The sequence below is a fragment of the Gossypium hirsutum genome, chromosome A08 (genome assembly GCF_007990345.1).
Source record: "Gossypium hirsutum isolate 1008001.06 chromosome A08, Gossypium_hirsutum_v2.1, whole genome shotgun sequence".
In the NCBI taxonomy this organism is placed as follows: Eukaryota; Viridiplantae; Streptophyta; class Magnoliopsida; order Malvales; family Malvaceae; genus Gossypium; species Gossypium hirsutum.
Window position 1 is genome coordinate 111,338,701 of NC_053431.1, and position 18,341 is coordinate 111,357,041.

Sequence of the window (18,341 nt, forward strand, 5' to 3'; positions counted from 1 at the left end):
AAAAATGTTTTTTAAGCTAAAATTGCTTTGAAAAAATTATTAGTACTTTTGAAAGATTAAATAGATAAAAATAATTTAATATAATTGGTTGTTAATATTTTCATATATGAAAAATAAATTTTAAATATTTTTTAAGCAATTAACCAAATATAGGAATGTATCATATGTTGAGAAGGGATGAAATAAAACTGTTTTAAGAGAGAAAAGTTAAAAATTTTAACTTTCCCATTTAGAAAAAAATACTTTTAAAAAGTCAAAAATTTCTTTCAAAAGTTATTTGTTTAGCATTATTTTTACTTCAAGTATTTTTAATGTAAAAAATGCTTCTAAAAAGCACTAGCGTAAGTTAATTTTAATAATTTTTTTATAAAAAAAGTATTGAGGAATCCTTTTTAGTTTCACAAAATATAATTTACTAAAAATTTTTTTTATTTGTATTTATTTTAATAGAAAATAACTTGATTAATGGAAAATAATTTATATATCAATAAAAAATAATTTTTTTCCATTAAAATAATTTACCCCCTTGAAAAACAAAAGTCATTCCTTTATAAGCAATTTTATTATATTACTAATAAATTTTTAATTTTAAAATTATTAATATCAAATATTATAATTTCAATATTATTAAACATACATATTTAATTATTTATATTTAATAATATAATAATTTATTAAAATTTTATTTTAATAATAAATTTTAAAAATAATAATTTTAAATTTTAAATAATATTTTTCATATATTATTGAAAAATATTTATTAATATTTCTATAATAAATATATGTTATAAATATAAGTATGTTGGTAATAAATATTTTATAATATAAAGATTAAAATATTTATAAGTCCATGTACTCTTAAAAATTTAGAATTTAGTCCCTCTAATTTTATTTTCAGGAATTTAGTTCCTCTAGTTTTTAAATTTAAAAATTAGGTCCAATTATTAACACCATTAAATTTTTTGTCAATTTTGTTGACGTAACATTTTTAAATAAAAATACCCACGTGGTAGTCATCTAACTAAAAAATGATGTTATATTGAACTTGAATTTAATAAAATATTTTTAATAGTGTTAACAGTTGAACTTGAATTTTGAAATCTAAAAATGACTAAATTCTCAAAAATAAAAGTATAATGACTAAATTTCAAATTTACAAAGAGTACATGGACTTATGACATATTATAACCTCATATAAAATATGAATATTTTAATTATATAAATATGAGTATTTGTTTAAATAATGATTAATTTCTTTTATATCTTACAACTCTAATGTGTTAATATATAATCTCATATATGTAATATAATATATGTAATTTGAATTAAGTTTCAATTAGACATTATTTATTATTAAGTTTATACATGCTATTGATTATTACAGAATGTTATCTTATTATAAAATATATTTCGATTGTCAAAAGGAAATTGTACTATAATATTTTGTAACATATTTATTTATGTCATTTCAATTAACAAAGAACAACAATTAGAAAACAAGTTTAGGAAAACTTGCTAAACAACGAAAAATATTTTACGCAAAATCATCTAAACACCAAAAATATCAGCTTTTCCAAAAAACCAATTCATTTTCTAGAAGTCATTTTTCGGAAGTTGTTTTCTATGAAATAAACGCAACTATAGTTACAGGAGTTGGATTGAATTTTGCTCTATCTACTTAAAAAAAAAAGAGGGGTTAAATTAGTTATGGTAGATTGGATAAAAAGCAAACTAGTTCCCTTATTAAAAAATTCATTCATTTGTACTATTAAAAACTTATTCATATACCAAAATGAAGCACATGTAGCACGTCACATTCACTATTTAGTTATTCCACTAACAATGCTAGTTTTTAATAATAAATGGATAATTTTTTTAACAAAATGACCAATTTGCTCTTTGATCTAATGTATAAGGATTAATTTATCTATTTTTTTAGTAAAGAGGGCAAAATACAATCTAACTCTTAATACAGAGACCTTTATGGTACTTTTACTGTTAAATTTGTCATTTATAATCATATATCTATACTTCTATTTAAGCTCTGTCTAAGTTGATGTCACGAGTTAGCCAACACCAACTTAGTTAAGAAAATTACTAAAATGTCCTTTAATATTTAAAATAGGTTATATTATCCAATAGTACTTTGATCTTTTTAATTTTAAAAAAACAATGAAAATATAGATATGATGGGATGTGAACCTAAGCTAATTGCAGTAGTAAAACTTTAAATTTACCACTCAACAAAAGCTTTACTTTAATTTTAATTTTAATTATTCATTTGTGTTCTACATACATGATTTCTACACGCATACATGTATGATGAAATTTCTAGTTATATTATATTATGTGTCACAGTTAATAGACACAAATTAAATTAAAAAATTCAATTAAATTTTTCAAGGAAATTGAAAATTTATTAAAATATTCATTTTTTTTACAAAATAATAATTATAATTATATGGGATAGTGGCAAAAAGTCCATTATAGTTTAATAAAAAAAATTAATTTGATACTTGTAGTTTTTTTTTGTGATAAAAACAAAACAAAGATTATATCAAATTAAATTGATCGAAAGTACTCCTAGCTTTATCTTGATGTAGAACTCCTAATACATCATGAGTGTAACGCCCCCACGCCCGAGACAGTCGTCGGAGTCGAGTATGAGGTGTTTCTAAGCTTAATTTAACATATTTAGAACTTTGGATTATTTATTTCTACATTCGCAGCTTTTAAGCTACTTGCATCACAGTCACAAGAAAAATCATATCTCGAGTTACAAAACTAGAAATCAAGATCCGTAAATTTTCCCTGAATCTAGACTCATATACCTATCTACTAATTTTTTTCTAGAATTTTTGGTTGGGCCATTTAGTACAGTTTATTAGTTAAAGTTACCCCTGTTTCAAGACTTGACTGGTCTGACCTCTATTTACTACGAACAACATTTCTCTCTAAAAAAATTCATATGAATATGAGGTTTATTTCTCCTGAAACTAGACTCAATAAGGATTCTGAGAATATAAAATACACTACCTAATTATATCTTTACAATTTATGGTGAATTTCTAAAGTTGGAACAGGGGATTCAGAAACTGCTATGACCCTATTTCACTAAAATTCTAATATCTTCTAACATATAATTCCTTTTCTTGTTTCATTTGTTTCATGTAAAACTAGACATAATAAGATTCAATTTGATATGTAGTCCATCACCAAATTCAATTTCTTTGATTTTTAGTAAATTTTCAAACTCGCGTCAGTGTTGCTGCAGTATCCTGTTTATGGCAAATTTCATCCCTTTTGATGAGTTTTTATACACTAAGTATCTTATTAATTTTCCTTATCATCAAACATAATCTAAACTAACCATTTTCATAATTTATCATTATCAAACATTTCCTCAACCATTCCATTACCATACCATAAGATCATTTACACAAAATAGATATAGTGCTATACATGCCATACTTAAATTTACAAGCCTTTACCAAAAGTCTTCCGGATAGTGTGACTGAGCCTTCGACCTATCCCGACTCCTGAGCTGGCTTGGCCAAAACTACAATGAGTAAGAAGGAGGGAGTAAGCATAAATGCTTAGTAAGTTCATATGCAAATAATAAGTAACATAACAAACAGTCATACCAATCAACATTAGCATGCATCACTAAAACACATGTCACATTTCTAATCATTTTCATCATCTTATTACCTTATCGTGGTTGTATCAATACTCAACCCGAGGGTTAAATACATACCTGTTCAAAATATCCATTTCACATCACTTACCAATACGTCTCTTTACATCTCAAATATTCCTCCATTTGAGTAGAGCTTTACCCGTTGAACACATCGGAATATAATTCGGATACATGGATAACTTGCACATAAGTGCCATATATGAAATCAAGCAATCATGTAACCCGCCCATAAGTGAACTCGGACTCAACTCAACGAGCTCGGGCGTTCGCATCCATAAGTGAACTCGGACTCAAATCAACGAGCTCGGATGCCTAGTTACATTTCACGAACTCGGACTCAACTCAACGAGTTCGGACATTCGCATCCATAAATGAACTAGAACTCAACTCAACGAGTTCGGATGCTCAACCATCCTAGTGACATGTCACTTGTATCCTAATCTATTCCTAAGGTTCAAACGGGATTTTTCTCGAACACTTATCCTTGCCGTCTTCCGTAGAATGCCAAAATCAATACTCGGTAACAATTATATTTAACAAGTAGCTCATATAATTTACATATTATTTGAAATTAACCACAAAGCATACATTTCATAATGAAATTCAGCATAACACATAATTAATATCAATAACTTAAAAATAACAATTATGCTACATTATTTACACATGAACTTACCTTGGTACCAAAATACAAGGATTTTGCAATCTAGTCCACAATCTTTTCTTTTCCTCGATTGAGGTCGATTCCACGTCTTTCTTGATCTAAAATAACACATTTAGCTTATTTAATACTCACATTATCAAATTAATCCTTAACTCAAATTTTGAAAAAATTACAATTTTACCCCTAAACTTTTGCATATTTACATTTTTGCCCCTAGGCTCGGGAATTAAACTTTATTCCTTATTCTTATGTTTTATAACATGCTGATCATTTTCCCTTCTATGGCAACATCAAATTCTCTCTCTAACATATACTTGTGACTATTAGGTATTTTTGTCGATTAAGCCCTTTTACTCATTTTCACTCAAAATCGAGTAGCACAAATTATCTAACATAATTTAAAACCTCATATTCTATCATAAAACATCAAAATAGACAAATTTCACCTATGAGTATTTTTCCAAATATAAACCCTAGGTTGAATTATTGCTAACATAAGCTTAATCGAGCTACCGGGATTCTAAAAACGTAAAGAACATTAAAAACGAGGCTTGAAATCACTTACTATGGAGCTTGGGAGCTTGAAACAAACCCTAGCTATGGAGAACCCTTGAAATTTCGGCCTAATGAAGAAGATGGACAAAAATTGGCTTTTAATTTTGTTTTTAATTCATTTTAATAACTAAATGACCAAAATGCCCTTACTACTAAACTTTCCAAAAATTCCTTCCATGTCCTAATTTTTTCCATGAACTTAAAATTGGTCAAATTGCTATTTAAGATCTCCTAATTAATATTTCAATGCAATTTCATACTAAAAACTTCTAGAATGCAAGTTTTGCAACTTATTCGATTTAGTCCCTACTTTCAATTTAAGCACTTTAGGCATAGAATTTCATCACGAAATTTTCACACAATTATGCATTCATATCATAAACCTCAAAATAATTATAAAATAATTATTTCTATATCGGATTTGTGGTCACGAAACCACTATTCCGATTAGGCCCTAATTCGGGATATTACAATGAGGGACTTCATCATAAACCTATAAGCTTGTTTTCCATCCTAAACTCAACTTAGCCAAACATTTAACAACTCGGTTATCTTTTTTAGGGACATGTCTAATCAACTATTGTCCTTCAGTTCTCATAATTTCTTGAACCCTCCTAAACACTATAATGCCCGACTCTACCAACATATTATCCTATAGGGCTCAAACCACCTCCAAGTTGTCATTATGAATCATAACTCTATTAAATCCTTACTAAGTAAAATAAGCATGCCATCTAAAATACCCCATAATTCAACCTTAAAGACTATACATTTTCCGAGGTAGTGGTTATAACCTAAGATCCAATCTCTATTTTGATCTCGTAATACTCTACTAGTAGAAGTAGTTCTAGATCCTTTATTCACCGCACCATCAGTGAATAAGTGCGCTTGATTACCTGACAAGAATGTTCAAGTACCAAATGCATGATCGCTTAGCTTGGCTCTATTATGGATTAACTCATATTATTGTGCCTAACTGTAGGAAACTTTAACAATCTCAAGAGTGCTCCAAGTTATGCCTTGAAAAATAAATAGATCCATATTCTTCCAGATACGCCAAGCAAGTAACCCAAAAAGACAAGACCAAGATGTCCCTCCTCTTGGCAACCTCGTGGAAAAATGAAGATTGGAAGCTAACCAATCTTATAAATCTTCGAAAAAGAACCTGTTCTGTTGGTCAATTAGGATTATATGCATCCACACTTCCTTTGTTTTCAAACAATCTCGTAGCACATGAAAAGTCTCATCTATTTCATGTCCATATAGTGAGTACGAGTTGTTATGCCCAATTCCTCGCCGTGTTCACTCCATATTAGTAGGCAAACTTTGTTTAAAGATAAGCCAAAGAAAGAATCTAAATCTTTGTTTCCCCTAATACTTCCACGTAATCTTCTAGAAACTGTCTCTAGGATTACAATAATTTTCTTTTAAAGACCAAAAAGGCACTTTATGTAACAGCCCGTTTTTAGTCAAATCGGAACAGTGATTTCAGAACCATAAATCTAAGGTCAAAATATTTATTTTATTATTTTAATAAGGTCTAAGGCATGATATATTAATTACGTGAAATATTCGTAAAGAAATTTGACTTTTTGAATGATTAATTCAGTAAAAAGGACTAAATCGCGTAAAGCATAAAACTTGAGTTCTAATAGTTAAAAGTATTAAATAGCTATGAAATTAAATTTTGGGAGTCCTTATGTAGAAATTAGACCATGCTTAAAGTTAGTGGACATTTATGTCCATGGTTTATGTGATATATTAAGGTTTTTTAAAGGTTAATATAGTAATTATAAAATAATTTAAGTTAAAAATGATAAAAACAATTTGTCTTCATCTTCATAAAACACCACCACTGAATTTAGGGCTTGAAAAACACCATTTGAGAGCTTGGACATTTAGCTATCGTGTCTTGAACATGTAAGTCTATTTTTAGCTCTGTTTTTAATGATTTTTATGATTTTAAGATTGTTGCTTCGTATTCTAGCTAGCCCGTACCTTAGATTTCAAAACTGTTAAAAATTTAACATGATGCCATTGTTGAATGTTTGAATAAATTGATATTGATGATAGACTATAAAGGTTTATTGATAGATTTATTAGTTTTGTAAAGTGATTTTTGACAAAAATGTCAAAAAGGGATTAAATTGTGAAAGCGTAAAATTATGTGGGTAAAAGTGTAAATAAATTGAAAATATGGGCTTCTAGTAACATGTACTAAATTGCATGAATTTGTACTAAATTGCATGAATTTTCAATTTTATGTGATAAAGACTAAATTGAGAAAATGTGAAACATTAGGGGCAAATGTGTAAATTTGTCAAATTGTAAATTATAGGCTAAATTGAATAGAATGAATGCTGAATGTGCTAATTTTGAAATATATATAGATCAAGATAAGTCGAGATTGGGATTAGAGCGGGGGAAGGGAAAAATGGACGAATAGTCGATAATTTCCATCTGAGCAACTCGAGGTAAGTTCTATAATTAGAATTGAACTTTTAAATACTTGTAATTATTTGAAATAAATGTATATAATTGAGTAATTGATCTACTTGAAATACGAATGCCTTATTGATATAGTCTGACGGTTACCGAGCCCCGTTTAAACCATAGGAATTCGTAGGATACGAGTGACATGTCCTAGGGTTACCATTTTGGTCGAGATCTTGCATGTGTTGCGGACTCACCACAGCTCATATGAGCTTACCGATATATCAGATCGTAAGAGCTTACTGTTTTCAGCTCGTCAGAGCTTGCCGTTTTAGCTCAATAGAGCTTACTGTCCATCAGCTCAAGAGAAACTTACTGATCATAACTCGAAAGAGCAGAAATGATAATGAATCGACGAATTACTGATTTATATGTAAGGTATATCCCCCGAGTATCCCTCAATATTCTAATAGGTTCAACGGGCATAAATTTTGTTATTGGTTATGTGAAAAAGCTATGTGTTATACAGATGAATTACTGTTCTATGGATGAAGCACTATTTAAACGGATGAGTTACTGTTATCGAATGAATTATTGTTTATATGATTAAGAGCGAAATTTTACAAATGATGTATATGATATATGAATTTGATATGATACAATGTATTGAGTATTAAATTGAGATAATAGATGGTTACGTGCATGTATGTGACTAACTTGTTGATGAATGTTTGTGTATAAGCATTTGGCAAGTGAATTTGATATACTTTGTTTAATTGTTTGGTTATGTATAAATGGTAAGTTAAATTCTGAATTATACGGGCTTACTAAGTTATAAAGCTTACTCTGTTTCTTTTCCATGTTTTATAGAGGTTCGATAGCTCGCTCGATTCAGATAAGTCGGAGTTACACACCACACTATCCAGTTGCCGATTGGTACTTTTGAACTTATGGATATATGTAACTATGGCATTTATAGGCTAGATATAAAGATGATAATTATGATTACTTGAGATAGTGATTTTGGTACATGTTGTGGTATAAGTTAAAGCTATGTGATTTTGCTTAACTTGGTATAATGTTTTGGTTGTGTATAAGTATTCAAATATGGTGTGTTTTGGCAAGTAGTAGATGGAATGGAATTATGCAAATGTTGTCTTGGTATGTAGTAGGCATATGAATGGAAAATGCATAATATTAATTAGGTATTATGGAAAATGCATGATATTAATTAGGTATTTGAATACTATTTCGAATTGGTATAAAATGTGTATGAAATGTTGTGGATTGGTTGCCTAATGAGTTATAAATGTTGCAATTTATGCTTGTACAGGTATGTAAAAATAGGGTCACAAAAATGGCTTTGCAAATAGCCTATTTTTGTCCATACGGGCAGAGACACGGGTGTGTGTCTCGACCGTGTGTGACACACGGTCATGTTACATGGTCGTGTGTCCATTGGTGTTGAAATTAAAATGAAGTCAGTATGCCCCACACAGTCTTACACACTGGTGTGTGATCGGCCGTGTGGTACAAGTCAGTATACCCCTTAATTTGCACACGGTGTAACACACGGGCGTGTGACTTAGCCGTGTTGCATAAGTTAGTATACCCTACAGGATTGGAACATCCTAGCACATGGCCTAGCACACGGGCATGTATGGCCATTTCAAATGGGTACACGAGGACACACGGGCGTGTGGTTGGTTGTGTGACCCAAGTCAGTATGTACCCCTTATTTTCACACGATAGGAGACACGGGTGTGTCTGATGTCACACGGCCTGGTCACACGGGCATGTGTCCCCTGTATGAAGCAAAACTTTCTAAGTTTTCCAAATTTGTTCTGAATTATCTATTTAGTCCCAAACTATTTTTAAAGCATGTTTAAGGCCTCGTAGACTATTGTAAGGGACAAATTGAATGGTGATTATATGAATTATTTGAATGCAAAAGAAAAGTACGGTTATATGTGTTATAAGTTTGATAATGCTCCGTATCTATTCCGACGTTGAAAACAGGTGAGGGGTGTTACACTTTAAACATAAAAGAATCTTGTCAATGTACGTGTCCAAATAATCTTATCCAACCCCGATGAAGTGTGAGGGAGAGGAATACTTGCTATACGCCTGACAACATCCTTTGCCAGCCAAACATGAAAAAGATCAAGATTCTGAGTTTCATCCTGTGAAACCATCTCACTAAGGGGGCAATCCAAAGAAAGATTAGCATAGACAAGAATATACCTTACCAAAGGACCTACTGTCGAAATCCATGAGTCCTTCCAATAGCAAATGCTATTGCCATTTCTTACTGGCCAAGCTAAATTATCATAAAACAAGGCTAAACCTTAAAAAGAGCCCTCCAAATATAAGAACAGTTACTTCGGGCAATGCTATCTAGTAGTTGCTCTTTCAAACCATACTTCGCTCAAAGGATTTGTACCCAGAAGCCACTATCCTTGGATACCAAATTAAACCCAATATTCAGCAAAAACGACGCATTTTGATCTCTCAAATATTGTAACCCAAGGCTACCACGAGACCAAGGTTGATAAATAGACTCTCACCCAACTAATGCCATCTTTTTTTGCCCTAATGAATAACCCAAAATAAATTTTCTAACCATTCGTTCAATTTTTGCACAAACTCCCTTGGTATCATCATAGACTACATGAAGTAGTTAGGAATTGAAAGAAGGACAGATTGAGCCAAAGTAACTCTACCAGCTAAGGACAGCTTCCTAGTATCCCAACCTTGTAACTTGCATTGTACATTTTCCACCAAAAAACTCAAAGTACTATTGGTGACCCTTTGATAGAAGAAAGGCACCCCCAAATAAGAGCCAACATTCTGTACTTTATGAAACGCAAGCAACTCACTAATCTTGTTGCTTAAGTCATCATTCACTCCTCTAGAAAAGAAAATATTACTTTTTCAAGCACTGATCCTATGTCTAGAATACCCATAAAAGTGCTCTAAGATACTCTGAGTAAGCGTGCTTGCTCCAACTTCACTATGCAAAAAATAACCACATCATTTGCAGAGAAAAAGTGAGATAAAGTAGGTCATGATCTTGATAATCGAATAGGAAACCAGTTACTAAAACTTATTTCAGAATGAATGTTGTATCCTATCTATTTCATGCATAACACAAAAAGATACGTGGATAGAGTACATCCATGTCTAATCCCTCTAGCTGGCTTAAATTTCTGAGTAAGGACTACACTCCATAGAATATGCATAGTGGAAGAAGAAGTAGCAGACATAATCACTTTCCAGAGAAAATCTGGTATACCTGCAGCCTGAAGGGAAGCATCGATAAACTCACATCTCACTTTATCGTAAACTTTTTCCAAATCAATTTTAATCCTCATCCATTTCCTACCATTGCATTTTCCTTTCATGGAGTGAATAACTTTCCGCGCTACAAGTAGATTATCTATGATATTTCATCCAACAATAACCCCTCTTTCTCCTAGAAAATAAAACTAGGAAAAACTAACTTAAAACGATTAGCAATTTTCATGAAAAATTTGTAAAGGACAGAGCAGAGACTAATTGATCAAAATTGGGTAAAACTTTTAGGATTCGCTAACTTAGGGATGAGAACAATCAAAGTACTATTCAACTTCGGATCAATAGCTTTGCCTGTAAACACCCCTTTAACCTACTCACAAACATCATTACCAACAACATCCCACTAAATTTGAAAGAATGGGGCATGAAAGGCATCATTGCCCAGAGCCTTCAATGGTGCCATGTCAAACAATGTCATCTTAATCTCTTTATTTGTGACAACCTTATAAAAAAATCAAAAAAGTTAAGACGAAGAAAAATGACAAACGAGATTCTTTTCATCCTGATCAAAAAAACACTCATTGTTACTAAATTGTAGAGTAATAATATGATTAAGGTTTCTCTTCTGAATCATACGAATTTGGAAAAAGTTAGCATTACGATTACCTAGATTAAGCCAGTCACACTTAGCTTTTTGCTTCCACATTAACTCCTCGTTACTAAGAACACTCTTCAAATCTTCCTATACTTCCATTTCGAGCTGAGATAATCAATCAGAATTTGACTATTTCATCGCCCTTTGAATATTCGAAAATGATTTCGTTAACTACTTTTTTTAGGTACCAATATATTCATAAGTAGACTCATTCAAATTCTTAATACAAGAGGTAAAATGAGATAAAAACTCAACCGTATTACCTGAATAACTCCACTTACTTTTCACGAAAGTAGCGAAATTATGATGCTTCATCCACCCAGTTAGAAATCGAAAAGGTCTACCTCAGGAAAAGTTTTGTTTAGGCCTCATAGAAAGGATAAGAGGCTTATGATCATATTTAAGCCTTGGAAGATGCAACAAAACAATTTGAAAAAGGCTGACACACAAGGATCATTAGCTAGCGCCCTATCTAACCTCTCAAATGTCTTACCTCTATACTAAGTGAATGATGGTCCCGTGAACCCCAAATCATGCAACTTCGTAGATTAAACAAACTTACCAAAAATAAGGCACCTCCTCCCAACAGAACGACCATTTCTTTTGTCAATATGTGAAAGAATGACATTAAAATCGCTAATAGCCACCCCGGGTTATGACCCCTAAGGCAGAAATTTCAACTCATCCCAAAGAAGCCTCAACTTTTGCTTGTCTGGGCTACCATACACAAAGAAAATATAAACTGGTTTGGAAGAGACATTACAAAGCACTCGAATAAGAATGAACTGAGAATGATTCTGAATTACCTCAACCTAAATTGAATTCTTCCAACCAAGCCAAATACCCCTTGATAAACCAATAACTTCAACACGATTAGAACAATGAAGACCTAAATTAGCAACAACATTATCCGCTTTTTACCATTGATTCTAGGCTCCAGTAGACACACGATACCCAGTCTATATTCCAAATTATACTCCTGAAAAACTCAAGATAATTTGGTATTGGCACATCTTTGACAGTTCCATAAGAAAATGGTTACGTTTAAATCCATAATAAAAAATTAAGAGAAAGAAAGAAGAACCTCATTGTCTAGGAATCTCCAAGCCACCCTATTGCTCTTCTACCCCGATTGAGTTACCTACACTAACATCCACAGCAAGCTAAGAGATGATAAATTCATCCATAGTATTCAAAGACTTAGACAAAGGAATGCGCGAGCTATCAGACATCTTAAAAACAACTCCCTCGATAATGAATTGTTTTATTTAACTTCCTCCCATTCTGACCAAGCCTCAATTTTCCCCAGAATTTTGCCCAGAACTTTGAAAAGAATCCCTGCCTAAGCCCACCACCAAATCTCTATTTGCCGGTTTACAAGAATTTTTATTTTTTATTTTCCTTAAAGGTGACTATTGTATGTTTCCGAGGTCAATACTACCATCTAACATTAAAATCACATACTCTATTGGCCCTTCTAAAATAGGATTAAAATGGGTTGTCGCCAATTGAATACTAGTAATCAAACAGGAACCAGCTCTCACCACCACAGCAATACCAATCGTATCGGGAAATTCTTCACCAACGATTTCATCAACATCAACTAGTTGGGCTTGATGACTCCTATCGACCTCCACAACTTGATTCAACAAATATGGGTTCACTCCCTTAATAGCATTATTCAGTTCAGAGCTTTGGGCTGATTGTTTGGCCAATAAAAACTTCATTGATTCATTACCCTGTAATGTTTATTTACCCCGATTATTCATTAAAGTTACAACCCCCTTTGATCCTAAAGACCCAATTATAACAAGGCTTCCTTTCTCCAATTGGCCTGATGGGCCAACATTACCCTTAAGACCTAACTTATTATGTTACCCAATCTGGGCCTCACGACCCACAATGCCCATTTAACCCAAATTTATAACATCTCTTTGTGAATCTTCTGCTAAGGTTTTTTTCCCTTTACTACTTGTGCCCTCCAAATTCTTATCTTCATCACCAAGCTCATCCATATCTTTACCTAAGTAAATCAAAGCATTAAATAGGGAACCTTCAAATTTTCTCATCGAATTTCCCACTCCAATCACCCTAAGCTCCCTCGATTTACGTCATGAATTCCTCTTTACAAGCATCCAAGGCCTATAGGACCCACTTACCTGTCTTTTGCCTTCATTGGCCAATCATCGAATCCACCAGCATCGAAATAGACGGCAGAGTCTCCTTTTCAATATTAGGGTCAAATGCTTTATTCAGGAAAGCCTCCTTCACATGCCTATACCTCCCACATCCAAAAAAACTGTTGACAAAAACTCATAACTTGCTAAAGGGTATCGTTGATCAAAACTTGGAAGACCAGAAGCTTGTCCAAATTGACATATACGGCCATGCGAGCAAAATGCCCTATTACACTACTATCAGTATTCATATATAGTTTTACAACTGTCCCAACCATTCTCTCAATTTCTAATTGTATCTTTATTTTGTACATATAACAGATAAACAAGGAACCTAATCCATGACATCACCGTACTAAAAAAAGGTTATGCAGGGTTGAAACTCATCGTCCAAGGCTGCACCGATAAGTACTACTCGTAAATAATCCAGGGGCCTTTAGAGAGCACTTTATTAGAATTACTCTTGCTTTGAAATCTAGTAAAAAAATACTCGTTTTCAATATCCATAAATTGAAATGGTGAAGAAGGTTTCTAATTGCTATAGATTTTGTTCTGCAACATCGAATACCCTATATTACATCCTAAGATTTTTAAAACCACTGTACTACCCATATCCTTAATCAAAATTTGGTGATCAATCCACTAGCATAGCCTTACTCAAGCCCTCAGATTTGCTCGTAAAATGAACTTTCTTGGTAATCAATCCTTCCGCAGAGGAATATTCAGACCCAACACCTTCGCAGAGAGAACTAGCCATTGATACTTATATTTTTAATTTGTTTTATTTGATACTTGTATTTTTTCTCATCTAACTTTCTGATACTTCAGTCTAATAGTGTTAAATTATGTTTAAATGGACACGTGGACAATTGAAAAGGTGCGTGGGCAGTGTGTGGGCCATATCTTAAAAGCTAAACAGGCATGAAAAAGGTATTTGCAAAAAAAAATCGTTTCCTTTTTTAGTCAAAAATATTAAATATTTTTTTCCTTTTATCCTACTATAACATTTTTTTTCCTTTTTATACCTTTTCTTTTACAAATTTGGAGAAACAGGTTAAAAAGTTTTCATAAGCTAATGTTGTCACTCCACTATACTTTTACATTTCTTAGACCAATGACAACAACAAACAATAACCTACTTTCTCCTCTTCAACTTTTATGGTTAAGATTTTTTAAATCACCTTTTAAAATTCCCAAAACTTGAACCAATGCCTTGACTCCCTCTTCACTGATCTCGTAGCTCCGGCATTGGATGGTCGTGAGTTTGAGGCATGTTTTTCGTCTCACCATAGGTTGACTTAACACCGTTGGGATCATGGATCTAAGGGTCAAAACGTAAAGAACCCGTAAATGGAAGGTGATGGTTTCTTCCTTCTGTGGTTTTTCTACTTTTTTTATGGTTTTGACTCAGTCTAGGAAATCTAACTTCAAATCCACAATTAGGACACTAAGAAGATAGTGGTTTCCATCAATGATGATGGTTTTTTAGGTATGGTTCAAAGTTGATTTTAAAATATTTAAAAAAAAAGTTAAGTTCAAAAGGGGAAAGGGTTTCTAAATATTAAAGTTCAAAATTAGAATTTAGGGTTTGAAATTCCTTATTTTAAATAATGTATATTTCAAAATTTGGATTCAAGTTTGAAGAAGGTATTAAATTAGTACAAATATTTTACAAATTAATTCTAGTTTTGGATTTGTTTGCTTTGCTTCGATTCTGTACTTATTCTATAAAACTTAGTTGACTTTGGATTTTTAATTAATAATTTTATTTTTGGATTTGATTATTTCACTATGAATGATATTTTTAGTTTAAGAATATTTCTTCTATTAATTAAAAGAATGGTAGAGTACACCAACAATCATTTAACCTTGATTTCACTAACAAAACAATCACTCAACTTTCAACTTAGTCACTCAACTTTAGAAAAATAACAAATCAGTCACACACTAACATTTTATACTATAGTCCTAACGAAATAGGTAACATGGCCGGTAAAGTAGCTAACGTGGCTAATTAACTTGTCATGTTGGACATGAGGAGCAAAAGGGTCTTCTTCTTTTTTTCTCCTCTTCTTATTCTTCAGCTAACCATAAAAAAGTAGAAAATTTCCAAACAAAACCTATGGCATTTTTAAGGTCGCTGACCCCCATTATTGCCATTGCCTCTACCTGCCACCTTTGTTTTCTCTTATTCTTCTTCCTCCTCTTCTCATAATTATTTTCATTTCCCTAAGCAACCAACAACCTAATTTCCTTTTCATTTATGCTCAATAATCATTTCTATTTCCTTCCATTTTCTTTCATTTTCCAAGAAACTAATCAAACTAAAAAAAGAAAATCATAAGAAAAATAATTAAAACAGAAGAAACAAATCAATTTATACCGAAAACAAATGAAACTCACCATCAATGGTGGTGTTCTAAGTCTCACAAATAACAAGTCTAACTCAACATGGATCTTGAATTACCGATCTAGATGATTGAGTCAGTGACGTCGACCTAGTTTTAATCTTGAGACCACGAAATTCTAAAAATCTAACGCATGTTCTCTGATCAGAAAGAAAAGAAGGGGTAGAGACAACAACATCGACTGAAACCGTGGAGGAAGCCATAGGAAGAAAAAAATATTCAGAAGAAAAAGGTGGAGATTTCAAAGAGAGTGAGGGATTGGATTATAGTTAATAAAGGAAAGATTTTTGGATGATGCGAAAGGAGAAGACAAGAAAACATGGACGACGACAATTGGTTTCTAAGAGTGAGGGATTGGATGGCATCTCTATTTCTTCTCTTCTTTCTTCTTCTTCTTCTTCTTATATTTCTATTGCCCAGCTAGGATTCTTAAATTGGGGTCGTCTAAATGACAACAAGCACTCCAACGTTGTGGTTAAATGACAGGTCAACTCTCCATTATGTCTATAACGGAAAATGGTTACTATGACTGATTTGTTATTTTTCTAAAGTTGGGTGATTGAGTTGAAATTTGAGTGATTATTTTATTATTGAAATCAAAGTTAAGTGACTGTTAGTGTACTTTACCCTTAAAAGAACCGTGAGAGCATGATAGTAGAAATGAGGTTCTTTTTTATTTATGTTTTTAAATAATTTTGACTAAAAATAAAAGGTAAAACTTTTATCAAGTGTCTGTTTCCTATCGTTTTGCTTTTTTAGTGTGGCCTACAGTGTCATGTGTCGCTCTTTTAGTAAGCCAAGTGTCTTATTATGTCATAATTTAACATTGTTACAATAGAATACCAACAAGTTAGAAGAAACAAAAAACATATATCAAATCGAACGAATTAAAACTACAAGTACCACATTGAAAATTTTATTAAAATATATGAGATTTTTTTTACCATTATCCTTAATTATAATTGTAAGGATATTTTTATTTTTTTGTATTAAATAAATCTAAAAAAATAATTACATATTATGATATTTGAACATGAAAAACCATGAACATCATAACCTTAATTTTACTATTTTAATCAAAACAATTTTTATTTTTATTTTTCTTTTTATAAATATATGTTATATAATAATCTAGTTTTGTATGAAGCCTCTCAAAATGTTTGTCAAGACACATAAATGCTCACTTGGTAGAGGCTTGCAATTTTAAACTTGTTTTCATATCACAAATTTTTAATTCTCCACATATTTTGTATTTAGAAGGATCATTTTGTTATCAACTAAGTATTTGTCTTGTAACAACTCAATTTTCAATAGTAACGAAAAATACAGTTTCAGAAACTCATTTTCGTAAAATGAATCATAATATTAAATAAGAATATTTACAGAGTTAATATGAAAATATATTAAAGATTTGTCTAGTATTTTTTTTTGAATTAATAGTTAATTAAGGTTTAGAGATTAAATTGTAAAAAATCAATTGGTATAAGTTCTTAATTAACCAATGGCTTAAGGATTTAAATAGCAATTAGTCAAAGATACAAAATGACAATTAAACCATTTTTAATTGAAAGATAGTGGAAGTTTCCTTAAAGTTTGATTAGTGAATGATTAAGCAAAATAAATAAGATTTAATTAATTAAGTTAGAGTAATTAACTTTTAAATCAGGTATAAAAGCCAAAGTTAGTGGCAAAAAAAATGCACATTTTCTTCTCCATTCACCGTCTACCATAGTTGAAGCAAGAATAAAACCCTTTCAAGTTTTGAAAACATTCGACTATCAATTAAGTGGTAAATTCAAGTCATTTTCTTGTAATTTTTATAGATTTAAGGTCATGAGAGCTTGATTTAGTTAACCAATGTACTAATTTGAAAAACCGTTAAAGTTTTAGAAAGTTTTCATTGTTGATTTCTTGAAAAATTAGTCTTGTAATTGATAGATTTTAAATTTAAAATATGAAAAAGATTAGATTTTAGAGTTAATTTAGCTTATTGTAACTTTGTAACATTAGAGGCCAAATTGAATAAATGTAAAACTTCTCATGAAATTATTTAGAAATAGAAAATATAAGATTCCTAATGAGAATGTATAAAATTATATTTTAATTTGAAGCTAGAAACTGAAAGTTATGCTTATTCCGATTTTAGAGACTAAATTGAATAAAATATAAAATATGAGGGGAATAAAAAATAGAATTATATAAAATCATGCATATCATGGTATAGTGTGAAAATGTTTATTTTATGGTGTATGTGATTTTGTGTTTGATTTCACATAATAAATAGTTAGATATAATTAGAATTCTATTGAATTTGGCATGTATGACTAATTATGGATTGAATTGAAATGACATGTGAATATTGGTTAATATGCAATAGTTCAAGGTACAAATATGAAAATTGATTAATTACAGGACATGCAAATAAATTATGTGATCTGGTACAAAGATTGGT